The sequence below is a fragment of the Enhydra lutris genome, unplaced genomic scaffold, assembly GCF_002288905.1.
Source record: "Enhydra lutris kenyoni isolate GAN:26980312 unplaced genomic scaffold, ASM228890v2 scaffoldscaffold2, whole genome shotgun sequence".
NCBI lineage: Eukaryota > Metazoa > Chordata > Mammalia > Carnivora > Mustelidae > Enhydra > Enhydra lutris.
In genome coordinates this window covers 33,354,722-33,382,022 of record NW_019154086.1, presented here as the reverse complement: position 1 = coordinate 33,382,022, position 27,301 = coordinate 33,354,722, and the positions used below count along the sequence as shown (strand labels likewise).

Below are 27,301 nucleotides of genomic sequence, written 5' to 3'. Positions count from 1 at the left end.
TCCCATGGAATGGGGTGGGAAAAGGGTGCCTATGGAGGTCTATGTGTTCCCTCTAACAGTCTCCACCCATAGGCCAGGGAGCAGACTACATGTTCTTTTGAGGAAGGATGTGAGAATGAAGGGAGAACAACTGTTAAGTCCCCTCCCTGTCCAATAAAAATATTCAGAGATTGTTTGATATGCAATTTGGCTATTGCTTCCTAATAACTGCACAAATATTTTCAATTGTAGGTGGGTTATGCCTCTACCTGCTCAATTCTTAGTGACAAACACCAGTCCTCATCTTATGTTTGCACAGTAGCTGGTGACAAGATCCAGTCGGATGCCATGGTACAACTCATCCAACATGTTGGGTGGACCTGGATAGCCATCATAGCAGCTGGTGATGATTATGGAAAATGTGGAATAAAAACTCTTAGGGAGGGGCACCTGGGTGGCTCAGTAGGTTAAAGCCTCTGCCTTCGGCTCAGGTCATGATCCCAGGGTCCTGGGATCGAGCCCCACATCGGGCTCTCTGCTCAGTGGGGAGCCTGCTTTTCCCCCCTCTCTCTCTGACTGCCTCTCTGCCTACTTGTGATCTCTCTCTGTCAAATAAATAAAGAAAATATTAAAAAAAAAAAAAAAAACTCTTAGGGAAAGAATGGAGAGTGCCAACCTCTGTATTGCGTACTCTGAAATCATTCTCAAAGTCTGTTCAAACGAGAAATGCAGAAAGCTGTTGATGCCATAAAGAACTCCACTGCCAGAGTTGTTGTGCTTTATGCATCTGATATTGACCCCAGTTCTTTTGCATTGGAAATGGTTCACCATGACATAACAGACAGAATATGGATAGTGAGTGAAGCCTGGATTACTTCAGCCCTCATCACAAGGCCTGAATATTTCCCATATTTCGGTGGAATTATTGGATTTGCAATACCAAGAGCTGATATACCAGGATTTAAGGAATATCTTTATGATGTACATCCTGGCAAGGAGCCAAACGATGTCCTGACCATTGCGTTCTGGCAAACCGCTTGGAACTGTACTTGACCCAATAGCAGTGTTCCATACAACATTGACCATAAAGTAACTGTGATGGGAAAGGATGACAGATTACGTGCCATGTCTGATAAGTTCTGTACAGAGACGAAAAGTTGGAAGATCTTAAAAATACGTATCTGGATGTGTCTCAGCTGAGATTCAAAAAAAATGTCAAACAAGTGATGTATTCTTGGCTTACACCTTGGATGGTCTAACTAGATTTGAAGAAGGACATGGGCCATACATTCCTGGAAACACCTGTTCATATCTATCTGACTTTAAGCCTAGGCAGGAAAGTTGTTATTTTACTTCATGGTATAGTTTCACATTAAAAGAATTCATACTAATAAAACCATTGACTTGCTTTAGTATTTAATAGATATGATTTATCCCACACCTACCTAGAAGAATAGCTTGCTTATGTGACCTAAATGAGCATTTTTAAGTTCCCATTTGTTAATAGAATTTTCTTATTGGGTTTGCTGTGAATGAAAGTAAACCCCCTCAAAACAGTACCTTGTGCAAAATAGGTTTTTTTTTTCCCTTCACTTAAGTGAAGTTCAGAGTTTAGCATTCTAGAACTGAAAGATGGCTTAGGGATCCCGATTCCTTCTACCTTCTTTTTTTTTTTTTAATTTTTAATTTTTGAATAAACATATAATGTATTATTAGCCCCAGGGGTAAAAGTCTGTGAATTGCCAGGCCTACACACTTCACAGCACTCACCATGTCACATACCCTCCAAATGTCCACAACCTCACCACCCTCTCCCTACCCCCTGCCCCTGGTCACCCTCAGTTTGTTTTGTGACAGTAAGAATCTCTTATGGTTTGTCTCCCTCCTAATCCCATCTTGTTTCATTTATACTTTTCCTACCCCCCCAACCCCCCACATTGCATCTCCACTTCCTCATATCAGGGAGATCATATGATAGTTTTCTTTCTCCGAATGACTTATTTCGCTAAGCGTAATATCCTCTAGTTCCATCCACGTCATCGCAAATGGCAAGATTTAATTTCTTTTGATGGCTGCATAGTATTCCATTGCATATATATACACCACATCTTCTTTATCCATTCATCTGTTGATGGACATCTAGGTTCTTTCCATAGTTTGGCTATTATGGACAATGCTGATATAAACATTTGGGTGCATGTGCCCCTTCAGATCACTACATTTGTATCTTTAGGGTAAATACCCAGTAATGAGATTGCTGGGTTGTAGGGTAGCTCTATTTTTAAGTTTTTGAGGAACTACCATGCTGTTTTCCAGAGTGGCTGCACCAGCTTGCATTCCCACCAACAGTATAGGAGGGTTCCCCTTTCTCCGCATCCTCGCCAGCATCTGTCATTTCCTGACTGGTTAATTTTAGCCATTTTGACTGGTGTGAGGTAGTATCTCATTGTGGTTTTGATTTGTATTTCCCTGATGCCGAGTGATGTAGAGCAATTTTTCATGTGTCTGTTGGCCATCTGGATGTCTTCTTGCAGAAATGTCTGTTCATGTCTTCTGCCCATTTCTTCATTGAATAATTTTTTCTTTGAGTGTTGAGTTTGCTAAGTTCTTTATAGATTTTGGATACTAGCCCTTTATCAGATATGTCATTTGCAAATATTTTCTCCCATTCTGTCAGTTGTTTTTTGGTTTTGTTGACAGTTTCCTTTACTGTGCAAAAGCTTTTGTTCTTGATGAAGTCCCAATAGTTCATTTTTCTCCTTGCTTCCCTTGCCTTTAGTGATATTCCTAGGAAGGAGCTGCTGTGGCTGAGGTCGAAGAGGTTGCTGTCTGTGTTCTTCTCAAGGATTTTGATGGATTCCTATCTCACATTGAGGTCTTTCATCCACTTTGAGTCTATTTTCATGTGTGGTGTGAGGAAATGGTCCAATTTCATTTTTCTGCATGTGGCTGTCCAATTTTCCCAACACCATTTGTTGAAGAGGCTGTCTTTTTTCCATTGGACATTCTTTCCTGCTTTGTTGAAGATGAGTTGACCATAGAGTTGAGGGTTTATTTCTGGGCTCTCTGTTCTGTTCCATTGTTCTATGTGTCTGTTTTTGTGCCAGTACCATACTGTCTTGATGATGACAGCTTTGTAATAGAGCTTGAAGTCCAGAATTGTGATGCCACCAACTTTGGCTTTCTTTTTCAGTATTCCTTTGGCTATTCGAGGTCTTTTCTGGTTCCATATAAATTTTAGGATTATTTGTTCCATTTCTTTGAAAAAAATGGTTGGGATTTTGATAGGGATTGCATTAAATGTGTAGATTGCTTTGGGTAGCATAGACATTTTAACAATATTTGCTCTTCCAATCCATGAGCATGGAACATTTTTCCATTTCTTTGTATCTTCCTCAATTTCTTTCATGAGTACTTTATAGTTTTCTGAGTATAGATTCTTTGCCTCTTTGGTTAGGTTTATTCCTAGGTATCTTAAGGTTTTGGGTACAATTGTAAATGGGATTGACTCCTTAGTTTCTCTTTCTTCTGTCTTATTGTTGGTGTAAAGAAATGCAACTGATTTCTGTGCATTGATTTTATATCCTGACACTTTACTGAATTCCTGTACAAGTTCTAGCAGATTTGGAGTGGAGTCTTTTGGGTTTTCCACATATAGTATCATATCATCTGCAAAGAGTGATAGTTTGACTTCTTCTTTGCCTATTTGGATGCATTTAATTTCTTTTTGTTGTCTGATTGCTGAGGCTAGTACTTCTAGTACTATGTTGAATAGCAGTGGTGATAATGGACATCCCTGCCATGTTCCTGACCTTAGCGGAAAAGCTCTCAGTTTTTCTCCATTGAGAATGATATTTGCGGTGGGTTTTTCATAGATGGCTTTGATAATATTGAGGTATGTGCCCTCTATCCCTACACTTTGAAGAGTTTTGATCAGGAAGGGATGCTGTACTTTGTCAAATGCTTTTTCAGCATCTATGGAGAGTATCATATGGTGCTTGTTCTTTCTTTCATTAATGTATTGTATCACATTGTTGTTGACCCAACCTTGCAGCCCTGGAATAAATCCCACTTGGTCGTGGTGAATAATCCTTTTAATGTACTATTGGCTCCTATTGGCTAGTATTTTCGTGAGAATTTTCGCATCTGTGTTCATCAAGGATATTGGTCTGTAATTCTCTTTTTTGATGGGATCCTCATCTGGTTTTGGGATCAAAGTGATGCTGGTCTCAAAAAATGAGTTTGGAAGTTTTCATTCTATTTCTGTTTTTTGGAACAGTTTCAGGAGACTAGGAATTAATTCTTCTTTAAATGTTTGGTAGAATTCCCCTGGGAAGCTGTCTGGCCCTGGGCTTTTGTTTGTTTGGAGAATTTGAGGACTGTTTCAATCTCCTTACTGGTTATGGGTCTGTTCAGGTTTTCTATTTCTTCCTGGTTCAGTTTTGGTAGCTTATATGTCTCTAGGAATGCATCCATTTCTTCCAGATTGTCAAATTTGTTGGCATAGAATTCCTCATAATATGTTCTTATTTGGTGTTAGTTGTGATCTCTCCTCTTTCATTCATGATTTTATTTATTTGGGTCCTTTCTCTTTTCTTTTTGATAAGTCTGGCCAGGGGTTTATGAATCTTACTAATTCTTTCAAAGAACCAGCTCCTAGTTTCGTTGATTTGTTCTATTGTTTTTTTGGTTTCTATTTCATTGATTTCTGCTCTGATCTTTATGATTTCTCTTCTCCTGCTGGGTTTAGGCTTTCTTTGTTGCTCCTTTAGGTGTAGAATTAGGTTGTGTACTTGAGACCTTTCTTGTTTCCTGAGAAAGTCTTGTACCACTATATATTTTCCTCTCAGGACTGCCTTTGTTGTGTCCCACAGATTTTGAACCGTTGTGTTTTCATTTTCATTTGTTTCCATGAATTTTTTCAATTCTTCTTTAATTTCCTGGTTGACCCATTCACTCTTTAGAAGGATGCTCTTTAGCCTCCATGTATTTGAGTTCTTTCCAACTTTCCTCTTGTGATTGAGTTCTAGCTTCAGAGCATTGTGGTCTGAAAATATTCAGGGAATGCTCCCAATCTTTTGGTACCAGTTGAGACCTGATTTGTGACCCAGGATGTGATCTATTCTGGAGAATGTTCCATGTGCACTAGAGAAGAATGTGTATTCTGTTGCTTTGGGATGGAATGTTCTGAATATATCTGTGATGTCCATCTGGTTTAGTGTGTAATTTAAGGCCTTTATTTCCTTGTTGATCTTTTGCTTGGATGATCTGTCCATTTCAGTGAGGGGAGTGTTAAAGTCCCCTACTATTATTGTATTATTGTTTATGTGTTTCTTTGATATTGTTATTAATTGGTTTATATAGTTGGCTGCTCCCACATTAGGGGCATAGATATTTAAAATTGTTAGATCTTCTTGTTGGACAGACCCTTTAAGTATGATACAGTGTCCTTCCTCATCTCTTATTATAGTCTTTGGCTTAAAATCTATTTGATATGATATAAGAATTGCCACCCCAGCTTTCTTTTGATGTCCATTAGCATGGTAAATTCCCCGCCCCCTTACTTTAAATCTGGAGTTGTCTTTGGGTCTAAAATGAGTTTCTTGTAGGCATCATATTGATGGGTTTTGTTTTTTTATCCATTCTGATACCGTGTGTCTTTTGACTAGGGTATTTAGCCCATTTACATTCAGGGTAACTATTGAGGGATATGAATTTAGTGCCATTGTATTGCCTGTAAGGTGACTGTTATTGTATATTTTCTCTGTTTCTTTCTGATCTACTACTGTTAGGGTATCTCTTTGCTTAGAGGACCCCTTTCAATATTTTCTGTAGGGCTGGTTTGGTGTTTGCAAATTCTTTCAGTTTTTGTTTATCCTGGAAGCTTTTTAATCTCTCCTTCTATTTTTAATGATAGCTTAGCTGGATATAGTATTCTTGGCTGCATGTTTTCTAATTTAGTGCTCTGAATATGTCATGCCAGCTCTTTCTGGCCTGCCAGGTCTCTGTGGATAAGTCCGCTGCCAATCTTTTTACCATTGCATGTTACAGACTTCTTGCCCTGGGCTGCTTTCAGCATTTTCTCTTTGTCACTAAGACTTGTAAATTTTACTATTAGATGATGGGGTCCATCATCTAATTAGATGAGGAGGTTTCTCTGTATCTCCTGGATTTTGATGCTTGTTCCCTTTACCATATTAGGGAAATTCTCTACAATAATTCTCTCCAATATACCTCCTGCTCCCCTGCTCCATTTTTGATTGCTCCTCATTAATAGCTTTTTTAATTTCAACTTGGTTAGATTTTAGTTCTTTTATTTCTCCAGAAAGAGCTTTTATTTCTCCCGACAGGGTTTCTCTAATATCTTCCATGCCTTTTTTGAGCCCGGCTAGAACCTTGAGAATCATCATTCTGAACTCTAGATCTGACATATTACCCATGTCTGTATTGATTAGGTCCCAAGTCTTTGGTACTGCCTCTTGTTCTTTTTTTTGTGGTGAGTTTTCCGCCTTGTCATTTTGTCCAGATAAGAATATATGAAGGAGCAAATAAAATACTAATATGGTGGCAAAAACCCCAGGAAAATATACTTTAACCAAATCAGAAGAGACTCCAAATTGTGGGAGGGAGAAAGGGGGTAAAAAGAAGTAAAAAATTTTAAAAAAGAAAACAAATAAAGAAAAAATATGAAAAAGAAAAAAGATATATATACTATACTGGTGACTAGAACAGGGTCACCCACTTAATTTTGGGAGTATTTTGGTCTCTTAGAAGAAACTACATCCCAAAATTTTGAAGAATGAAAAACGTATATAAGGGTAAACACAATGAAGGCATGGAATATGAGCATAAAGATGACAAAAAAAATTTTTTTTAATTTCTAAAAAAAGGAGTTGATAAGGTAAGTTTGTTGGGAGAATAAAGAAAAAGAAGGTGGAGAGAATTTGCTCAGGCTGGAGACTAGAACAAGCCCAGTGCTAGATTTAGGGTGTATTTTGATCTATTAGAAGAGGTTGTACCCCAAATTTTTTAGAAGAAAAAACCCTATGTGTATACAAAAAATAAAATTAGATACAATGAAGGATTAAATATGACTATAACAATGAAGGTTCAAAAAAGATTTTTTTAATGAAAGGTATTAAGATAAACTAGTTGAAAAACGTTAAAAGAGGAAAGGGTAAAAATTTAAAAAAATTTAGCAGAAGAAAAAAATAATAAAATTAAAAAAAAATTAACTTTGCAAGACTAAAGATTCATGGTGAGAAATTCATGATTTCCATGCTTTGCTTTCTCCTCCTCTGGAATTCTGCTGTTCTCCTTGGTAAGTGAACTTGGTCTTGATTGGATTTCTTGTTGATCATCTGGGGGAGGGGCCTGTTGTAGTGATTCTCAAGTGTCTTTGCCCCAGGTGGAATTGCACCGCCGTTACCAGGGACTGGGCTAAGTAATCCGCTGGGATTTGCTTTCGGGGGCTTTTGTTCCCTGAACGCTTTCCATAGAGTTCCGGAGGATGGGAATGAAAATGGTGGCCTCCCAATCTCCAGTCGGGAGGAGCTGAGAGCTCGGGGACCCACCCCTCAGTGCGCCCTCAGAGAAAAGCGCTCAATCACTCCCGTCTCCCTGGCCTCTGGCTGCGCTCAGAACTCACCCAGCCTGTGACCAAGAGTCTCTGTCTCTGGTGCACAGCTCTGCCTAGAGTCTCTGAACCCCTTAGATCTCTGAGCTCCTCCGGGGGGCGTCTCCCCGGATCCTGTGGTGACCCCACTCACAGAGCAGTGGCCTGTGCCATGGATTATGGTTCAAGGTAACCCTGAGTTGAGAGCTCACTCAAGAGCTTCCCCTCTCCAATAACCTGCAAGCTCTGCAACACTCAGACACCCCTGATCCTTCTGCATATGGTAAAAGGAAGGAGAGATAAAAGGGCAGGTGACCTGCAGTGGCTGTATTCTAGGATGGATGGTGATTTTCAGAACACTTGGAATATTGACTTACCAAAGGCTTCAAGTTATATTAATCTTCCATGACAGATAGGACAGGAATAATGACCCTTGTTTTACAGACCAGGAAACTAGTGCTTATTCAGATATATGACTAGCCCAAAGTCATGACGTTTGAAAGAGCCAAAATATGATGTCAGGTCATCAGATGTCATAATTCAGACTCTATCCGCCAAGTTGTTTGGCCTCTCTGGTTTGTGGAGGGACCCTTGTTCCATATATTATTCCCTTGGCTTAGAATCTCCTTGTCGCCTTTATTTGTCAGTCAAATTCCTACTAATTTTTTAAAACCAACCCAGATGGCTACTTCCTGGGGAAACCTCCTCAATTTTCCTAAGGCAATTAGTTAGCTATCTCCCTCACCCATGCCTTTTCAACACTCCTTCCACAACAGCAACATAGTGGCACATTGAATTTTACTATTAATACCTGTTTATTCATTTAGCCTTTTCACTGGACTGTGAGCTTTGCAAGGTAGGGAACAGATCTGGTTGATCTTCATATCTCTACCACCTGACGTGTAGGGAAGGGAATGATGGGGAGGTAGACTGGTACCTATACATGGAAGAATTCTAGGAGGTAAGTAGGAAGATCCTTTCTTCCCTAGATAAGGAGGTATTTGGAAATATTAAGCACCACTATCCCTAATCACTGCTTTTTGTTAGAAATGTATGAGCCACACAGGTAATTTAAAGTTTTCTAGGGGTGCCTGGGAGGCTCAGTGGGTTAAAGTCTCTGCCTTCAGCTCAGGTCATGATCCCAGGGTCCTGGGATCATGACCCCCATCAGGCTTCCTGCTCAGTGGGGAGTCTGCTTCTCCCTCTCCCTCTGCCTGCCTCTCTGCCTACCTGTGCTCTGTATCTCTGTCAAATAAATAAATAAATAAATAAATATTTAAAATTTTCTGGTAACTAAATTTAAAAATAAAATGAAACAGATGAAATTAAATATAGTTGTTTTATTTGATATGAAATGGCATTTTAACGTTTCATAATCATGATAATATAAAATAAAATTATTAATGATGGTTTACATTTTTTAAACAAAGCCTTTGCAATCCAGGTGTATTTTATACTTACAGCTTATCTTGATTTGGCCAGCCACCTTTCAAGTTTCAATGGTCACATGTGGCTACAAGTTGTTGTATTTGATAACAAAGGTATAGAGGAAAAGGAAAAAACATTCAATCACATGATAAGAGTTTTGAGATTATCTTCTTCATAAACCCTGTTCTCCAGGAAATCGAATAGTTACAAATTGCTTTTTTATTCTCTTGTTTTTTTTCTTCTTATTTTCTAGCTAATGTACTATTTGAAGACACTTAAGTTTACTACCCATAATAGAGAGAGAATAGAAATTGATGACAATGGAGATGTGACTGGATACTATGATATTCGAAATTGGCAATGAGGCGATAATGGAGAGATTGCCTTTGTGAAGGTTGGAGAATATATATACACAAACTCTAAATTTGAACTCATGATGAAAAAGAATGTGACAATATTTCAGAATACTGAATCATCAAAGGTTAGTTATTTTGATATCTTATTTATATACTCAGAAAATTTGTTTATATACACAGAACTGTATTTCAGGCACTATAGAATATCAGACATCTGGAGTTGGCTATTCCAAGCCAATTTTTTCAATATAGTACTTATTTTTCTAGATACAGATTCAGGTATTTTGTTTTGGAGATATTTTGGTATTTTTCTTGGACTATAGTTTTGTTTTTCTTCTTAAAGTACTCCAATCAAAGGGTTTGACTTCTTTTATCTGTCTTCTGTTTTATCTACTTACTCTCTGTTATGCCCCAATAATGGGTCCGTGATTAAAAGATCGAGACTGATCCAAAGCGAAGGTCAAGCAAAGCTTTAATTCATGCCAAGCATTAAGAATCTAACCGAATGTTCGGGGCCACACCTCTTACAAGAGAGGGCGACCCTTCTCTGTTTCACAGACTAGCTTTTAAGGGCAAAGGCCATGTGGTCGGGCCTGGCCACGCACAGGTGGCCAATGAGCTTGTAACACACACAGGAAACTCCATAGTGATGCTAGGTGACCAACTGAGTTACAATTTACCCTAGTAGACATTTGAACCAGCCTATTAGACCTTGATTGGGATTGGCGCCCAAAGGGCGGGGCTCATACTCCTTGGTAACCAGGGAGACAGTATGCAACCCCCCACTGATCGGATGTCTCCACCTGGCCTGACCCACCTTTGTATCTGGGCTTTGTTACCTGAAGCTGGTTTCTGGGACTTGTCTCCAAGTAAATCCCCTGGGGGGAGGGGAGCAGGGACAGTTTCTAAATAGGTCCTTATACTCTCTGATCATTTTTGGCTTTTTATTTTATTCTTATTCTTTTCATTGTTTTCCCGGCTTTATTCAATGCTTCTTATTAAATTTTCATTCAAATGTATTTGTTTTTGAATGCCTTGTAACTTTTATCTTAATTTCTGAAATGGCTTTATTTTTTCTTTAGTTTCTTTCCTGAGTAAAATAAATTTTTCTGTTTCTTCCAGTTTTATATTTATTATTTAATTTTTTAATGCCTGACTCACATATTTTTGCATATCTCCTAGTGTTTTTCTGAGAGTACTTAATTGTCATGCTGGAATTTTTTTTTTATTTTTTATTTTTTTTATTTTTTTATTTTTTATTTTTTTTATTTTTTATTTTTTTATTTTTTTATTTATTTTTTTTTTGGAATTTTTTTTTTTAAAGATTGTATTTATTTATTTGACAGAGAAAGAGACAGCAAGAGAGGGAACATAAGCATGGGGAGTGAGAGAGGGAAAAGCAGGCTTCCCACCATGCAAGGAGCCTGACATGGGGCTCAATCCCAGGACTTTGAGATCATGACCTGAGCCAAAGGCAGATGTTTAACTACTGAGCCACCCAGGTGCCCCTGAAATGTATATATTTTTAAATGCTATGTTACATTATTTTTCCACATAATGGTTGTTGTATGTGTGTGTGTTGATGGGATCTGCAGCAATGTTTTGATTTTCATTTTCTGTTTTCTTCTTGTAGGAAACTTACATAAGGCACTTAGACCATAATATTTTTGTTCATAGACAGGGATGAGAGCTTCTGGTGTTTTACAAACCCCTATTTCAAGACTACCTTCTTCTTTTAGTAGAGTGAAAAGTAGTAGTTCATTTAAGAAAGCTTAATGTGTCATTTGGTTTTGTGGTTCACTCTTGTTTCTGCAGGATTTTTTTTTTTAAGATTTTATGTATTTATTTGACAGAAAGAGATCACAAGTAGGCAGAGAGGCAGGCAGAGAGAGAGGAAGGGAAGCAGGCTCCCTGCTGAGCAGAGAGCCTGATGCAGGGCTCCATCCCAGGACCCTGGGATCAGGACCTGAGCTGAAGGCAGAGGCTTAACCCACTGAGACACCCAGGTGCCCCTCTGCAAGATTCTTAACTTTTCCCTCTTCTTTCCCATTCTACCACATCTCAAAAAGACACTCCTCTCTCTCCATATACCATCTAGTCCCAGTGAAAGTGTGCTGGCCTGAGACTGGCCCCTGGAGTCCCACTTTCAAGACATTTCCCTAGAGCTGGTGCTGTCTCTCCATGGTTTGGGACCTATTTTAACACAGGGTGGGACATTTTCTTTCTAGGAATGATTTGCCAGCTTTCCATCAGCCTTTGGTTCTCAATACCCCATTACTCTTTCCTGCATGGTTTGCCAAGTTTCTGTCCATTTTCCACATACCCAGGGATGAGGGAGGAACTCCAGAGATGGCCTTGCTGTAATTTAATGGCTATTTCTCTGCATACAAGTACTTTGAAGTTCATTCTCAGGTTCTTTATGATGCTAAAATTGTGGGTCAAGTGTGGTTTTATTTACTTTTTTTGTTTTTTAAATTTGCATGGTCTTTTTGAGAGGATGTGTGGAGAGATTTGCTGTTTAGTAGTTGCCAGTATCCTGGGGCAACCCAGAAGTCCTTCTTTCCCCTTCTGATGGTAATTCTAGAGATACCAATTCTAGATGGTAATTCTAATTTCTTCCTCCACTTTTCTTATGTGTTCTCAGTGGCTAAGAATGATAGAGAGAATTTACAAATTCATAATATAATGTGGAGTAGGGAACACTAGCTACCGGTATAGTATATGTGTGGGTGCACATAGATGTCCACAAGCTTTGATGTATCATTCAGGAAATCTTTTGTAGGAGAGAAGGATGTTTCATAAGTTTCAAAATTCTTTCCAAAATAGTGTTTTCAAGATTTTCTGAGAGGTCGGAGAATTAAGGTTTAAGGATTAAATAATCCTCTTTGGATGTAAACTACTTAACCTACACACACAAAAAACTATTATTTTCCTTATTATTAATATTTATTGAGAGAGAATTATTGTTACTTATTTTATTTATTATTATAATTTTTATTCCTCCTCTTTCTATAGCAACAGGAGGGCTTTGATACGCAGGACTGAGAAGTGGCTGATGAGCTAGAGACTGGGTCCCCTGGGTGTAACATAAAGGCAACACCTGGAGAAGAATTGAAGGAAGTTGAGGGGAAACCTCATCACTTAAAAGAAGTCATAAAGGAACCCTGTTACTTCCCAGACAGCTGAACTTTTTACCCTTAATGAGATATTAGTTCTAGGAGAGTAGAACTCAAGGGCCTTTGATACTCTAGTTCATTGGTTACTACAGGTCACAGTAAAATGATAGGGTGGGTGGAAAAGCTCTGGCAATTTAATCTTCAGTGTGGATCTCAGAATGAAGGGACCAGCAAGAGCCAGGATGCTGAATGTGGGCATAGGTGCAGCCAGGGGTTTTCTTTGCTGCCCCAGACTTTTTTTTTGCGGGGGTGGGGGGGTGTGGGGTCTGTTTTCATCTTGATTTTTATTCATGTATCTTTTCTCTTCCTGGGTGGCCCTTTAGACCTGAGATCTGAGATCACAAAACAGTCTTCCAAATCCTGCTGGAAAAAGATCTAAGAATAAATGACAAGGAAATTAAGATTGCTGAGCTCCTATGCTGTGCCAGACACCTTGAAGATCTTTTTTTTTTTTTTTAAGGTTTTTTATTTATTTATTTGATAGACAAAGATCACAAGTAGGCAGAGAGGCAGGCAGAGAGAGAGGAGGAAGCAGGCTCCCTGCTGAGCAGAGAGCCCGATGTGGGGCTCGATCCCACGACCCTGGGATCATGACCTGAGCCGAAGGCAGAGGCCTTAACCCACTGAGCCACCCAGGCGCCCCTGAAGATCTTTTTTTAATCTCTCTTTTCATCTCTCTCTCTCTCTCTCTTTTTTTTTTTTGACTCTCTGCTTTCTATGAGTAGCAGTAAACTTATATAAATTCATGCATACTCACAAAAAGCATACACACAGACACCCCGGTTCCTCCCTTTCCTGGCCCATCCTTAGGCAGCACTCAGACACACTATGACAGGATATAAAAATACAAGCTACCGTCTTTGCCACTGTAGGGGCACAGCTCTCTTCTGCATTTTATTTCTTTGACCCAATTGATAGCCCCTATTCACATGTAGCCTTTAAAATGTAAATTAATTAAAATTAAATAAAATTAAAAAGTCAGTTCCTTAGTGGTACTGGCCACATTTCAAGCTTTCCACAGCCACCTGTGGCCAGGAGCACTATAATGGATACATAACACTTCTATCATTGAAGAAAGACAGAGCTGCCCTAGGCCTAGAGTATAAACTATCTTCTGTGGTCTAGAACTCTCTCCCTGAATGGGGCCCGAGACTTTTCACTTTGTATTCCTACTGCTAGGCACATAGTAGGTATTCAGTATAATATTTTGCATGAAAAAAGAGAGAGAGAGAGAGATGTTACTGCTTATATAGACAAGGTTCATAGAATGCTCGTTCTACCAAAAATTGATGGAAGAATAGTAAAATGTCATAGTAGATTTATATTTTAATAATGTTTCATTAAAGCATAATAATTTTATTTATCTTCTTTATTAAAATTGGGGATATATTTGTATAATGAAATTGGCTCAAATGAATTAGATACAAATTTACTAAGCATCTACTATGAGCCCACCTCTTGTTAAGCCCTACAAAAACCACTGCCCTGAATTCCAGTCCAAGATGGTGACATAGGAAGACCCTGAACTCACCTCTTCCATGGACACACCAAATCTACACCTGTTCATAGAGCGTTTCCTCCTGAAGAACAGAACAGCTTATGCACAACAAAAATAGAGAGATCTCTCTGAGGATGATAAGAGAAATGGAGTCATGGTTAAAAGGGAACCCCCACTCCCTGACCTGGGAACTGCAGGGGGCAGAGATAAAATATTATCTGAGATGACCTTGAGCAGATTTGTCTGCCCTGAGGCATAGAAAGAAAGGCCCAGATTTAAAAGAGCAAGTAGAATAAGAAGGGACTAGCCCCTGGACCTTGTCAAACAGGGAGGGAGCTGTTGGGACATTCTCTGGGTTGGAGGGGGTGAGTGAGTGCCTGGGTTTATGTTTCTCCTCCACCTTGAGGGTGGATGGAAAAAGGGTCTGTGCACCCTACCAGCCTGCTGTCTCAGCGTTTCCTGGGTGCCTAGCCCAAACTAGCTCCAGCCATGCCCCCAAGGAGTTCACAGGGCAGTGTACACCAGACCATCCCTTGTCAGTGCCCACCACAGCTCCAGCTGACAATTTAACCTTCAGTGTGGATCTCAGAATAAAGGGACCAGCAGGAGCCAGGATGCTGGCCATGCAATGTCAGCTCCAGATGGCTTGCGAGGACACCCCTGGTACAGAGTGCTCTGGGACTCCCTGGCTATGCCTGCCTTAGCTCCAGCTCTCCTACCAAAATGCCCCCTGTGCAGAGCACCTTGGGAACACTTGGTTTGTACTTGCCTCAGTTCTAGTCACTCCACAAGGCACCCCCTGCATGGAGCAACCTGGGACCTCCCAGCCCACACCCCACGTTGGTTCCAGCTACCCCACCAGAGAAACCCCTGTGCCAACCACCCCAGGGTACCCTGGTTTATACCCACTCCAGATTCAGCTGTCCTGCCAGGGCAACATCTGTGCAGAGAGCTCAGTAGCCTCCCACCTTGCATTCACTTCAACTTAAGGTGTCTCCCTCTCTATGGAGAGCCACAGGGCCATCCCAGCCTATGTCCATTTCAGCTGTGGCCATTTTACCAGGGCAGTTCGGCACAGAATGTCTTGGAACCCCCAGCTCACACAGCTCCAGCCCACAAACCAAGGTCACCAGGCACAGTCTACACAGGTGGCAACCATTGTAAGACCATTGTTCAAATGCAGAAGTCATTGTTCCATCTAATTTATAGAAACAAACATAGAAAGTCAAGCAAAATGGAGAGACAGGAATATGCTCCAAATGAAAGAATAAGAGAAAACCTCAGAAAAAGAACTACATGATAGGGAGATAAGCAATATATCTGATGAAGAGTTTAAAGTAATGATCATGAGGATGCTCGTGGAACCAGGGGGAAAAGTGGAAGAACTCAGTGAGAGCTTCAACAAAGAGATAGAAAATGTAAAAAAGAACAAATCAGAATTGAGTACAATAACTGAAATGAAAAATACACTAGAGGGAATCAATAGCAGATTAGCAGATGCAGAAGACAGATCAGACATTTGGAAGACAGGATAATAGAGAGTACCCAAGCAGAACAGAAAGAAGAAAATAAGAATTTTAAAAAATGAGATTAGGTGAAGAGATCGCTTGCAAAAATCAACAAAATATTAGCAAACCAGAGTTGACAATACATTAAAAGGATCATTCACTACAATCAAGTAGGATTTATTCTGGGGATGCAAGAATGGTTCAGTACTCCCAAATCAGTCAACATGATATACCACAACAAAATGAAAGATAAAAATCATATGATCATCTCAGTAGATGCAGAAATAGCATTGGACAAAATTCAACATTCATTGTGATAAAAGCTCTCAACAAAGTGGGTTTAGAGGGAATATTCCTCAATATAATAAAGGCTTTATATGAAAAACCCACAGTAAACATCATACTCCATGGTAAATAACTGAGAGCTTTTCCTACAAGATGAGAAACAAGACAAGGATGTCCACTCTCACTGCTTTTATGCAACATAGTACTGGAAATTCTAGACACAACAATCTGAAAAGAAAAAGAAATAAATGTCATCCAAACTGGTAAGAAGTTAAGCTGTTACCATTTGCAGATGCTATGATACTAATTACAGAAAACCTTGAGGACTACCAAAAAAATATTAGAACTAATAAAGAATTTGGTAAAGTGTCAGGATACAAAATTAATACACAAACATTGGTTGTGTTTCTATATGTTAATCAGAAAGTAGCAGAAAGAGAATTAGCAGAACATAGCAGAAAGAGAAAGAGAAGACAGTCGCATTTACAATTGCACCAAAGATAATTAAATATCTAGGAATAAACTTAACCAAGGAGGTAAAAGACCTGTACTCTGAAAACTATAAAACATTGTTGAGAAAAGTTGAAGACAACACAAACAAATAGAAAGATTCAAAGCAATCCCTACAAAGTACCAGCAGCATTTTTCTTAGAACTAAAATAAGTAATGCTAAAATTTATATGCAACCACAAAAGACCCTAGATAGCCAAAGCATTCTTGAGAAAGAGAAATAAAGCTGGAGATATTACAATTCCAGATTTTAAATACACTACAGAGCTGTAGTAATCAAAACAGTATGGTATTGGCACAAAAACAGACACAAAGATTCAGTGGAACAGAATGGAGAGCCCAGAAATAAATCCACACTTATATGATCAATTAATCTATGACAAAGGAGGAAAGAATATACAATGGAGAAAAGACTGTCTCTTCAATAAGTGGTACGAGGAAAAATGAACTGCTACATGCAAAAGAATGAAACCAGAACATTTACTTATGCCATACACAAAAATAAATTCAAAATGGATTAAAGACCTAAATGTGAGTCCTGAAGCCATAAAACCCCTAGAAGAAAACATAGGCAGTAATTTCTTTGACACTGGTCTTAGCAAGATTTACTAGATATGTCTCCTCAGACAAGGGAAAGGAAGGCAAAAATAAACTATTGATTACATCAAAGTAGAAAGATTTTGCACAAGAAAGGAGCCCATCAACAAAATGAAAAGGCAACTGACTGAATGGGGGAAGATATTGCAAAGGACATATCTGATAAGGGATTAATATCCAAAATATATAAAGAATTTATACAGCTTAACACCAAAAAACAAAAATCCAACCAAAAAATGGGCCAAGGACCTAAATAGACATTCTTTTTTCAGAAAAGATATACAGATGGCAAACAAACACATGAAAAGATGCTCAACATCACTCATCATGGAAATGCAAATGAAAACCACAATGCGACATCACCTCACACCTGTCAGAATGGCTAGAATCAAAAGGATAAGTAATAACAAATGTTGGTGAGGCTGTCGAGAAAAAAGAATCCTCGTGCACTGTTGGTGAGAAAGTAAATTGGTGCAGCCACTGAGGGAAACAGTATGGAATTTCTTTAAAAAATTAAAAATAGAAATGCCACATGACCCAATAATTCAACTACTTGGTATTTACCCTTTAGGTAAAAACAAAAACAAAAACAAAACAAAAACACTAGTTCATAAAGATATATGCTCCTGTATGTTTATTGCAACATTATTTAAAAAAAATTTTTTTATTGCAACATTATTTACAATAGCCAAGATATGGAAGCAACCCAGGTGTCCATCCACAGACGAAAGGATAAAGAATACTGATGTGTATATGTAAATAATGGGGTATTACTCAGCCATAAAAAAGAATGACATCTTGCCATTTACAACCACATAAATGGACCTAGATAGTATTATGCTGGATGAAATAAGTCAGAGAGAGAAAGACAAATACTGTATGATTTCACTTATATGTAGAATCTAAAAAACAAACAAACAGTAGAAATGAACCCTCAAAATAGAAAACTGATGGTTGCCAGAGGGAATGGGGGTGTGAGAATGGACAAAATGGCTGAAGAGGAATGGGAGGAACAGGCTTCCAGCTGTGGAATGAATAAATCATGGGCTGAAAGGTCCAGCATAGGGAATCTAGTCAATGGTCCGTAATAGCGTTGTATGGTGACAGATGGTGGCTTCACTTGTGGCAGGCATAGGGTAACATATAGACTTGTGGAATCACTATGTTGTACATCTGAAACTAATGTCATATTGTTTGTCAACTATACTTAAAAAAAAAAGAATGCAGGAGCCAAGCAGAAGTTTTCCCTGGTCAAAATTTGGACAACTTGAGCATCAATAAGGAAAATAAATGCAATAAAAGAAAACATATTTTTAAATCCATAAGTTTGTAATGATATTCTCCTCCTTCCAAAATTAACCAGCTTTGGAGGATTCTTTGGAACCAACCTGTTATTTCACAAGCTATAAAATAAAGGGAAAGAAATAAAACACACACACACACACACACACACACACACACACACACACACCCAAAGACTCTGCTTCAGAGCACTTACAATGTAATTAGTTAATTAATTGGGCCAATATTTATTGAGCACAATATTACAGATGCTAGATACTCTCCTAGGAACTCTCACTATACAAAACAGAACAAATCCCTGACTAATGGAGCTAATATTTCAGTGGGAAGAAATGGACAATATACAAGACAAATAGACAAATTATGTTATCTTAAGGGTGATAGTGCTGGAGGGAAAAAAGTAGTAGAGCCTGAAATAGGGAGTGATAGGGGGAGTTGTAACTTCACATAATGTGATCAGGAAAGGCCTCACTGGGGTGATAATTGAACAAGAAGGGAAGTGAATCCTTGCATCATCTGGGGGAGGAGCATTCCAGGCAGAGGGACTGGCGGTTTCTGAGTCCTGAGGCAGGAGCCTGCTTGGCCTTGTGGAGGAACAGCAAAGAGGTCAGTGTGGCTAGACAGAGCGAGGGAGTAGGAGAGTGGTGGGAGAGGAGCGAAGAGAGGTGAGAGAGGGTAGATCACATAGGGCCTCACTGGCTATTTAAGGACTTAGGCTTTTACACTGAGTGAAAAGGGGAGCCACGGAAGAGTCTTGAGGGAGGAGAGTAATGGTCTGATTTAGGATTTAAAGGATCATCTCTTAGGGAGCCAGGGTGGCTCAGTTGGTTAAGTGACCTACTCTTGATTTTGGCTCAGGTCATGATCTCAAGGTCGTGAAATTGAGTCCTGCACTAGGCTCTGCACTCAGCTTGGAATCTGCTTGAGATTCTCCTCTCTCCCTCTGCCTCTGCTACTCCGCTGGCTTGTGCTATCTATTTCTCTATGAATGAATGAGCGAATGAATGAATGAATGAATGAATAAAATCTTTAAAGGATCATTTGTCTGCCATGCTGCAAATAAACTGAAGCTGGGGTGGGGAACAAGAGTAGAAAAAGGGAAACCAATTAGAAGACCAATAAAATAATCCAAAATAATTCAGATGCTTGAGCCAAGATAGATGTGATGGAAGCGGCACATAATAGTCAGATTCTGGATATCTTACAATAAGAGGCCAGTGGATTTGTTGAAGGACTGGACTTGGAAGTGTCCTGCCTCAAATAATTAGTGGGCAATATAAGGCATGATTTAATTTGTGATGTCAAACCGAGTCTGGAGGTTGGTGAGCAGATGGGCCTTAGTGAAGGAGAGGGACTATATAGGCAAGTAATGCAAGATAAGGTTGGAGGTTATGGATGAGAATGGTGGTGTTGGTGACAGAAATGGGGATTTGGGAGAAGGAATAGGCTTAATAAGGATAGCTTTGAACATGTTGAATTTGAGATGATGGTGGTAACTCAAAGTAGGGACATACTGGAAGTTTAGAATATGGAATTAGAGGAGGTGGGACAGGATGGTAGAGATCAAGATTTGGGAGTTCTTAACACTGCTGCTGGTCAAAGACAAAGAGTGAATGAGCTACTTTATATCAAGAGATAAAAACAGAAGATTAAGGACCAAACTAAGAAATGTCCACAGTGGGGAGGAAGGTGGAAGATGTAGAACCAATAAAATAAATAAAAGACCCAATGGAAGACAAGGGAGCCTGCATTTCAAGAAGGGGTTGATCAAGAGTACCAAATATTGGGGCGCCTGGATGGCTCAGTGGGTTAAACCTCTGCCTTCGGCTCAGGTCATGATTCCAGGGTCCTGGATCAAGTCCCGCATCGGGGGGGGGGGGTCTCTGCTCAGCAGGGAGCCTGCTTTCTCCCCTCTCTCCCTGCCTGCCTCTGTGCCTACTTGTGATATCTCTCTCTCTCTGTTAAATAAATAAATAAAATCTTAAAAAAAAAAGAGTACCAAATATTGAAGAAATACAAAAGAGAATGTAGCTAGATGAAAAGCTAGCTGACACGGCAGGAAACACTTTAGTGAGGTGAGTGAGTTAGAAACAGATTACTGGCCTTGAGAAGGTAAGGGGTACCGGGAAATGGAACAAAGAGGCATCAGCTCATTGTTTATGATGATTTTCAAAGAAGGATATATGGAGAGCTCTTTTCAGAAGACTGGGTCAGGAGAAAGGAAATCCAGTTCATTCTGTGGTCACGCACACACCTTATAAGAAGCCTATTTACTGTGTGAAGCAATACAAATACACACTTCAGTAATGTTACATTTCATAACTAATCTCAGAGACTTCTAATATTTTTCATTGTTTTGTAATTCGGATTTAACCTATAAAACTCAATATAGGAAAATTCTGATTTCTAAAACAAATATAAATGTGATTATTCACTTTCCAAAATAAATATTTCCTTAATGGAAACTACATTTTATCTCCTCTGTAAATAGGAAGCTCTTCATCTCCATTAAGATATAAACTAATTAAAAGACACTGCATTTGTGCTGGGTTCCAAAGTGCACATCTTGTAGAATGTAAAGGGAGACATTTTTTTTACCATTGAGCTCTCGAAACTCTTTTTTTGTGAGAAAATATTCCAGTGTTATGCCTTGTCCACATTCCTTTTTGTCCTTTCAATTTTTCCCATGGAAAAGATCTTTTATTTTTCTTTTCTGCTGATCCCTTGTGACACATCTTTGACTTTCAGACTATGTTGGGATGATCTTGTGAGAAAAAATCTTTTTTAGGCTCTCAAGACAACTCTTGGGGTCACTGGTCCCCCACAAGCAGAAACAGATTTGTCAAATTCTGTTTGCCATGTATCATGCTCAGAGTATCATGGACATGGAGGCTGGTCTGAGGCTCTCAAATTAGAAAGATTTAACTTGAAGATGAGCTCTGAATTTCTAGAATCAACCACAAGACTGATTTTCAGCAAAATTCCTCTTTAAGCTCTCCAGGTGTCATTCATTCTCTTTGTTATCTTTGTCCAGCTACACTGGGTTTCCTGAGATATCACAAAACCCATAGAAATCCAGATCTGAACTCTCTCAGCCTTCTTTTTTTTTTTTTTTTTTTAATGGAGACAAAGACTTTGTTATATGCATTGTTTTTGTCTTTGCTAGCTTCCCCATTTGGTGTGTACTGATCTATGTCATCCTGGGACCCGGGAGGGAATTCGTCAGAGGAACTGTTATGTTGCTTTGACATCCCATGTGCTGATGGCCATGTGTCATGAGAACCAGGTAGAGATGGTCATATTTTCCATTGATATTTGAATGCAATTAGAATAAGCATGGTCTGGTGAAGAGGGCTTTGGGAGCCATCTTTATAAATAAGTGTGAACAACTTTTAACAAAAATCATTATAATCTATCAAACTGTTAAATATTCTGTGCAGTGTGAAAAAAACCATAATACTGGGTTTTAGTTCTAAAGCTGCTATAGTTTGGAAAAGGATTTGTGTCTGTGAATTTAAGAGAAAAAATTTTTGAAAATGAAATGTGAAAGGGGAATAAATGGATTCATAAAACTTTTTAAATTTCTAAAACAGATTATGCATTAGTTATATAAAAACTAGTGAATAATTGGAAAAATAAGTGAATTACAGTTCTATGTTCTACTGTATTGTCTCTCATTTGGAATTATAAGATCAAGAATTCTACCCCTAAAGACAATGGACTTAAGGCCTTAATTACTTCAGGTTTGCAGGATGCATTTTACAGATGAATTCCATAACAACTACTCTATGACTTCTTCTCCACAACTTGCTGGATTGTTGCTCTTCATGACCAGGATTTTAGTAGGTTTTGGTTTGCTTAGCCTTTTGAAGCATGTTGGATCAGGTGCACTTTTATTTCTGCTTATCTCTATCTTTCAAGATTATACAAGTTGTCATTGTCCTTTACCTAAAAGCCCCCAATAACAATTTATTTCAAGGAGAATTTTCCCCAAATGGAAAATAGGTAATCTGAACACCTCCCTGAACCCCACGTGACGCAGTCTCTGCACTGAGTTATGTTAAGAGAAGTCCAGTCTGGCAGTCAGAAGTGATTGAAAGGGAATTCCAATCTTTACCTGCACCTTTCAGAGAACATTAAAGAGATCCACTTGGTAATTTCCCATGAATACATCTCAAATCACTTTTTCTTATGTTGTAATATTCTCCTTTGGAGACTCTGACCATCTGAAGGCTCCCAACTTTTTCTCAATTTTAGTCAACATGGTTGTTATTTTTGTTTTCCTTCTTATTCTCAGTCCTTTTCTCACTGTTCTCTGGAATCTGCATCTGGAGGTTGGGGAGGAGAAAGCCCAGGGAGCAAAGAGAAAATTCCTCTCAGTAGGTGGCAGTAATGTTGAAAGGAATGTTGAAAACATTTGTAATTTGGGTGCTTGGCTGGCTCAGTCAGTTAAGTATCTGTCTTCTGCCCAGGTCATGATCCCAGGGTCCTGGGATGGAAGCCCTGCATCAGGCTCCCTGCTCAGCAGGGAGTTTGCTTCTTCCTCTATCCCTCTGCACAGCTTGTGATCTCTCTCTCACATACTCTCTCTCTCTTTCATTCTCAAATAAATACAAATCTTTAAAAAATTGTATTTTAATCAACCTTATCACAATCCTCTTGATTGTTTCACCTTAGTAGCTTTAATTTTCTCATACATGGGAAACCTGGTTTATGAGGATACAGACCTCCCTTCTCAATTGGATAATTGGAAGAGAAAGAGGCATCTTACTAGAAAAGGCCCATACAGGATAGGGGGAAACCAAGAAGGCAGACTGAATTCCCACAACTGAAAATAATTCTTAATCCATAGTATCAGTTGAACACTCTAAGACCGTTGTATTGCTGCTTTTTCTTTTCTTTTTCTTTTTTATTTTGATATTATATATTCTGTATAAAGGAATCTTAATGATTCCTACACTAGGTCTTTGGCTGCTCTGAGCTATTCGCAGCTGAAGGGGACAATTGATTTTCCTGCAGTCAGTCCTCTGTTCTTTGTTCATTAGGTCAAAAGGGAGTGTGAACAATGTGGTTGTTTTTGACTATTGGTCAATTGCACAAAAGAGCGAGTGTGTGCTGAAGGAGGTGGAATTCCTTGCTTACATTGAGACCCTGGGATTCATGCTTGCTATTCTGTCTTTGGGGTGCTTGTGGTCTTGGCAGTCACAATTGTGTATATGATATACATGCAGACTCCACTCATGAATGCCAATGACCGGGACCTGAGCTTTCTCATTCAGTTTTCTCTTGTCATCATACTGCTGTCTTCCATGCTTTTCATTGGCAAGCCATACAACAGGTTCTGCATGACCTGCCAAGTCACTTTGGCAATGCATTTTTCTCTTTACCAGTCTTGCATTCTTGGAAAGACTATTTCACTGTTTTTAGCTTACAGAATTTCTATTATTATTATTTTTTTAATTTACAGACAGAGATCACAAGTAGGCAGAGAGGCAGACAGAGAGAGAGGTGGGGAAGCAGGCTCCCCGCTGAGCAGAGAGCCCGATGTGGGGCTCGATTCTAGCTTTAGAAATTACAGAATTTCTAAATCCAAAACCAGACTTATATCCATCCAGTCCCTTTATCGAAAAATTATTGTACTGTGTACTGATCTCTGTTCTAGTTGAGATTGGCATATGCACAGCCTACTTAGTATTGGAGCCCCCAAGATTGTACAAGTACATGGAATGTAATGAAGGTGCTATAGAGTTTTTGTGTTCTATGGTTGGAATCGATGTCTTCCTGGCCTTGCTATGCTTTCTAACAACTTTTGTTGGTTGCCAATTGCTGGATAATTACTATGAAGGAAAATGCATCACATTTGGAATGCTGGTCTTTTTCATTGTCTGGATCTCTTTTGTCCCTGCTTACTTGATCACCAAAGGCAAGTTCAAAGTAGCTGTGGAAATATTTGCAATCTTGGCATCCAGCTACAGTTTGTTGGGTTGTATATTTGCTCCCAAGTGTTTCATTATTTTGTTGAGGGCAGGAAGGAACACTGATGAAATTGTTGGTGGGGGTGTTCCAACCATAGATAAGGGCATCCAACTGACTTCAGCCTCTGTGAGCAGTAAGCCTAATAATTCCACAGCATCAAATGTTCTGGATGACTAGAGTTGTGAGTTACATGTGACCTTCAAAGCTGCAATGGTGATATGGTTCAACATTCCCTTTCAAGTTGCTCCTATAGCTGCTGTCTGATGCTCTGGGGGTAATATGGAGGATTTGGGTTCTAGTAGTATGGTCCTAGCATGGGATATGAAATCTCATACTGTAAGATACCATTTAGCAGGAATTAGAATACCCGTTACCACCAAAACTATAAGTAACTTCATTCAAACATTTCATAAGACTTTGGTATGACAAGTGTATAGTAGAGGGCCCAAGTAACCTAAAATGATGGATAAAAAACCTGGCTCTTGAATATGGTTCTTTTTATATCATGGGTGTCTGGTCTAGAAATTTACATCAAACAAAGACATTTTGTGGGGACCAAAACACATCTTGTTAATGCCTCTATGGAATTGATAGCTTTTCTCCGACTGAGGTAAGAATTATAGCTCATAAACTTTCCCTTGGAGCAGGGCGTTTGGTAAGAGAATTTGTGTTTCAAAGGACTCTGCAGCATACAGATAATATTGAGGGACTGGGATGTGAACAAAACTCACAGTTCCTTGAATTCGTAATGGGAATAGGTAAGTTTCTTCCAGAGGGAAGGCAAGGACCACCTCCTTCAGAATTTCCTAGATAACAGTAGTACAATATTTGAGTTTCAAAACATTCTTCTGCTTAAAAAATAAAAAGGAGGGGAATTAAGATATCAGCAAAGCAGTTGTTATGTTGATTATATATTGAATACTCAAAAACAAAATAAACAAATGTTTAATTAGAGCAGGTATTAGGATGCAAGATTTTTTTGGATAAATTAAGTTATAGATATTTACTCCGTGATTATCCAGAGTTAACTGGAATGTTATAAGAATTTTTTCAATCTTCTTCCAGATACAAAATTTTAAAAATGATCTACATATATTTATGTGCATATAAATTAAATGTGTGGAAAAACAGAATTTGTAGAAATGCTGATAAACCAGATACCCATGTGCATACTTCACTTTAGGAAACCAGCAAGATTAGAAAGAGCTCTTTTTTTTTAAGAGAAATATTAATCCTTGTGAATAACAATTAACCAAACTGGGCAGAGAGAGTCATACAGGTTGTAAGAGCAGGAAGTGAAACCATGATGACTAGTTTAACAGGACGGTTCTGTTAGAAATTTACTTATTGATTTTTTTTTTAAACTTTCCCTAATCCCTGCCTGCTTTGAGTGTGATCCTTAATCTCCACAGAACTGCTTCCTCTATTCTGCTGCTTTGTTTTGTTTTTAGATTTTATTTATTTATTTGACAGACAGAGATCACAAGTAGGCAGAGAGGTAGGAAGGCTCCCTGCTAAGCAGAGAGCCCCATGCGGGCCTCGATCCCAGGGACCCAGGATCATGACCTGAGCCGAAGGCAGAGGCATTAACCCACTGAGCCACCCAGGCGCCCCTATTTATTGATTTTTAAAGAAAGATGGTTCCAGACCAGATGAAGAGGATGAGCTTCCTGCTCATTTAAATAGGAAGTTTACACCAAGGTCCAGCAAGGCTCTAAAGTGAGCTTATTTCTCAGAGGGCTAATGGTACCCAATGTTTTCTGTTCACCCACTATCTATTCACCCACCCATCTCCCAAAACTTCTATAGTGCTTTGCATCAGAGCCCTCAGATTCTTTTTTTTTTTTTTTAAAGATTTTATTTATTTATTTGACAGAGAGAGATCACAAGTAGACAGAGAGGCAGGCAGAGAGAGAGAGAGAGAAGCAGGCTCCCTGCCGAGCAGAGAGCCCGATGCGGGACTCGATCCCAGGACCCTGAGATCATTGACCTGAGCCGAAGGCAGACCCTTAATGACTAAGCCACCCAGGCGCCCCGTAAATAATATTTTAAAGTGAAATATTCTACATTTTCTTTTTGGTAGTAAGTCTTTGAAGCGTATTTTATGCTTACAGCACCTCTTAATTCAGACTAGCCAGAAGCAGGCTCCCTGCCGAGCAGAGAGCCCGATGCGGGACTCGATCCCAGGACCCTGAGATCATGACCTGAGCCGAAGGCAGCGGCTTAACCCACTGAGCCACCCAGGCGCCTGAGCCCTCAGATTCTTAAAGAAGAGTCTATATCAAAGCATGAAGAGGCGGGTGATGGCTTTCTTTGACCTCACTTGACCCAGGAACGGACTTGGGGAGAGAGGGGATGGTTTGGCAAAATATCAAACAATAGCAAAATGAGAATCTGAGTTGATTTCTTGTTTAGTTATGCATCCAGCTTGAGTCTTCTTAATGATCCATCTTGGAATTTAAAACGAATGCTGAAAGATCACTGAAGTCTAGTGATTTGTCTTACTTTTTTAAAAATATTTTATTTATTTGACAGATAGAGATCACAAGTAGGCAGAGAGGTAGGAAGAGAGAGAGAGGGGGAAGCAGGCTCCCTGCTGAGTAGAGAGCCCAGTGCGGGGCTCGATCTCAGGGCCCTGAGATCATGACCTGAGCCAAAGGCAGAGGCTTAACCCACTGATCCACCCAGGCACCCCTTGTCTTACTTTAATATTAAAAATATTTCAATCTCAGAGTAATCCATTTCTTTTCTGAAATGTTGATTACTGAATGAATATAAGATATCTAAAAAGGCACCTCCAGAAGTCCATCTGGGCAATATCAAAGCCTTCATTATCTCCTTTCATACCACATGGCTCAGTAATACTGTCTTATTGGACTTGTGTTCTTTGTAATTTTTATTTTTCTGATCAGCAATAGGTTTGGGAAAATAGAGAAAACAAACTTCTCTAGTTTATTAAAAACAAAATATGAACTGAATTTGCATGCTGAACTTAAATGCTTACTTGTAAAACTTTCTAATTTTAAGGTACAACTTTGATCTAAAATAGTCTGAAGTTATCACTTGTTGAT

General features: G+C 39.1%; 1 pseudogene; it reads left to right on the top strand.

Annotated features, from left to right (window-relative positions):
• The window catches only part of LOC111146984, a 41,258-nt pseudogene extending 16,851 nt beyond the window's left edge, over positions 1-24,407 (top strand).
• The last annotated feature ends 2,894 nt before the right edge of the window (positions 24,408-27,301 follow it).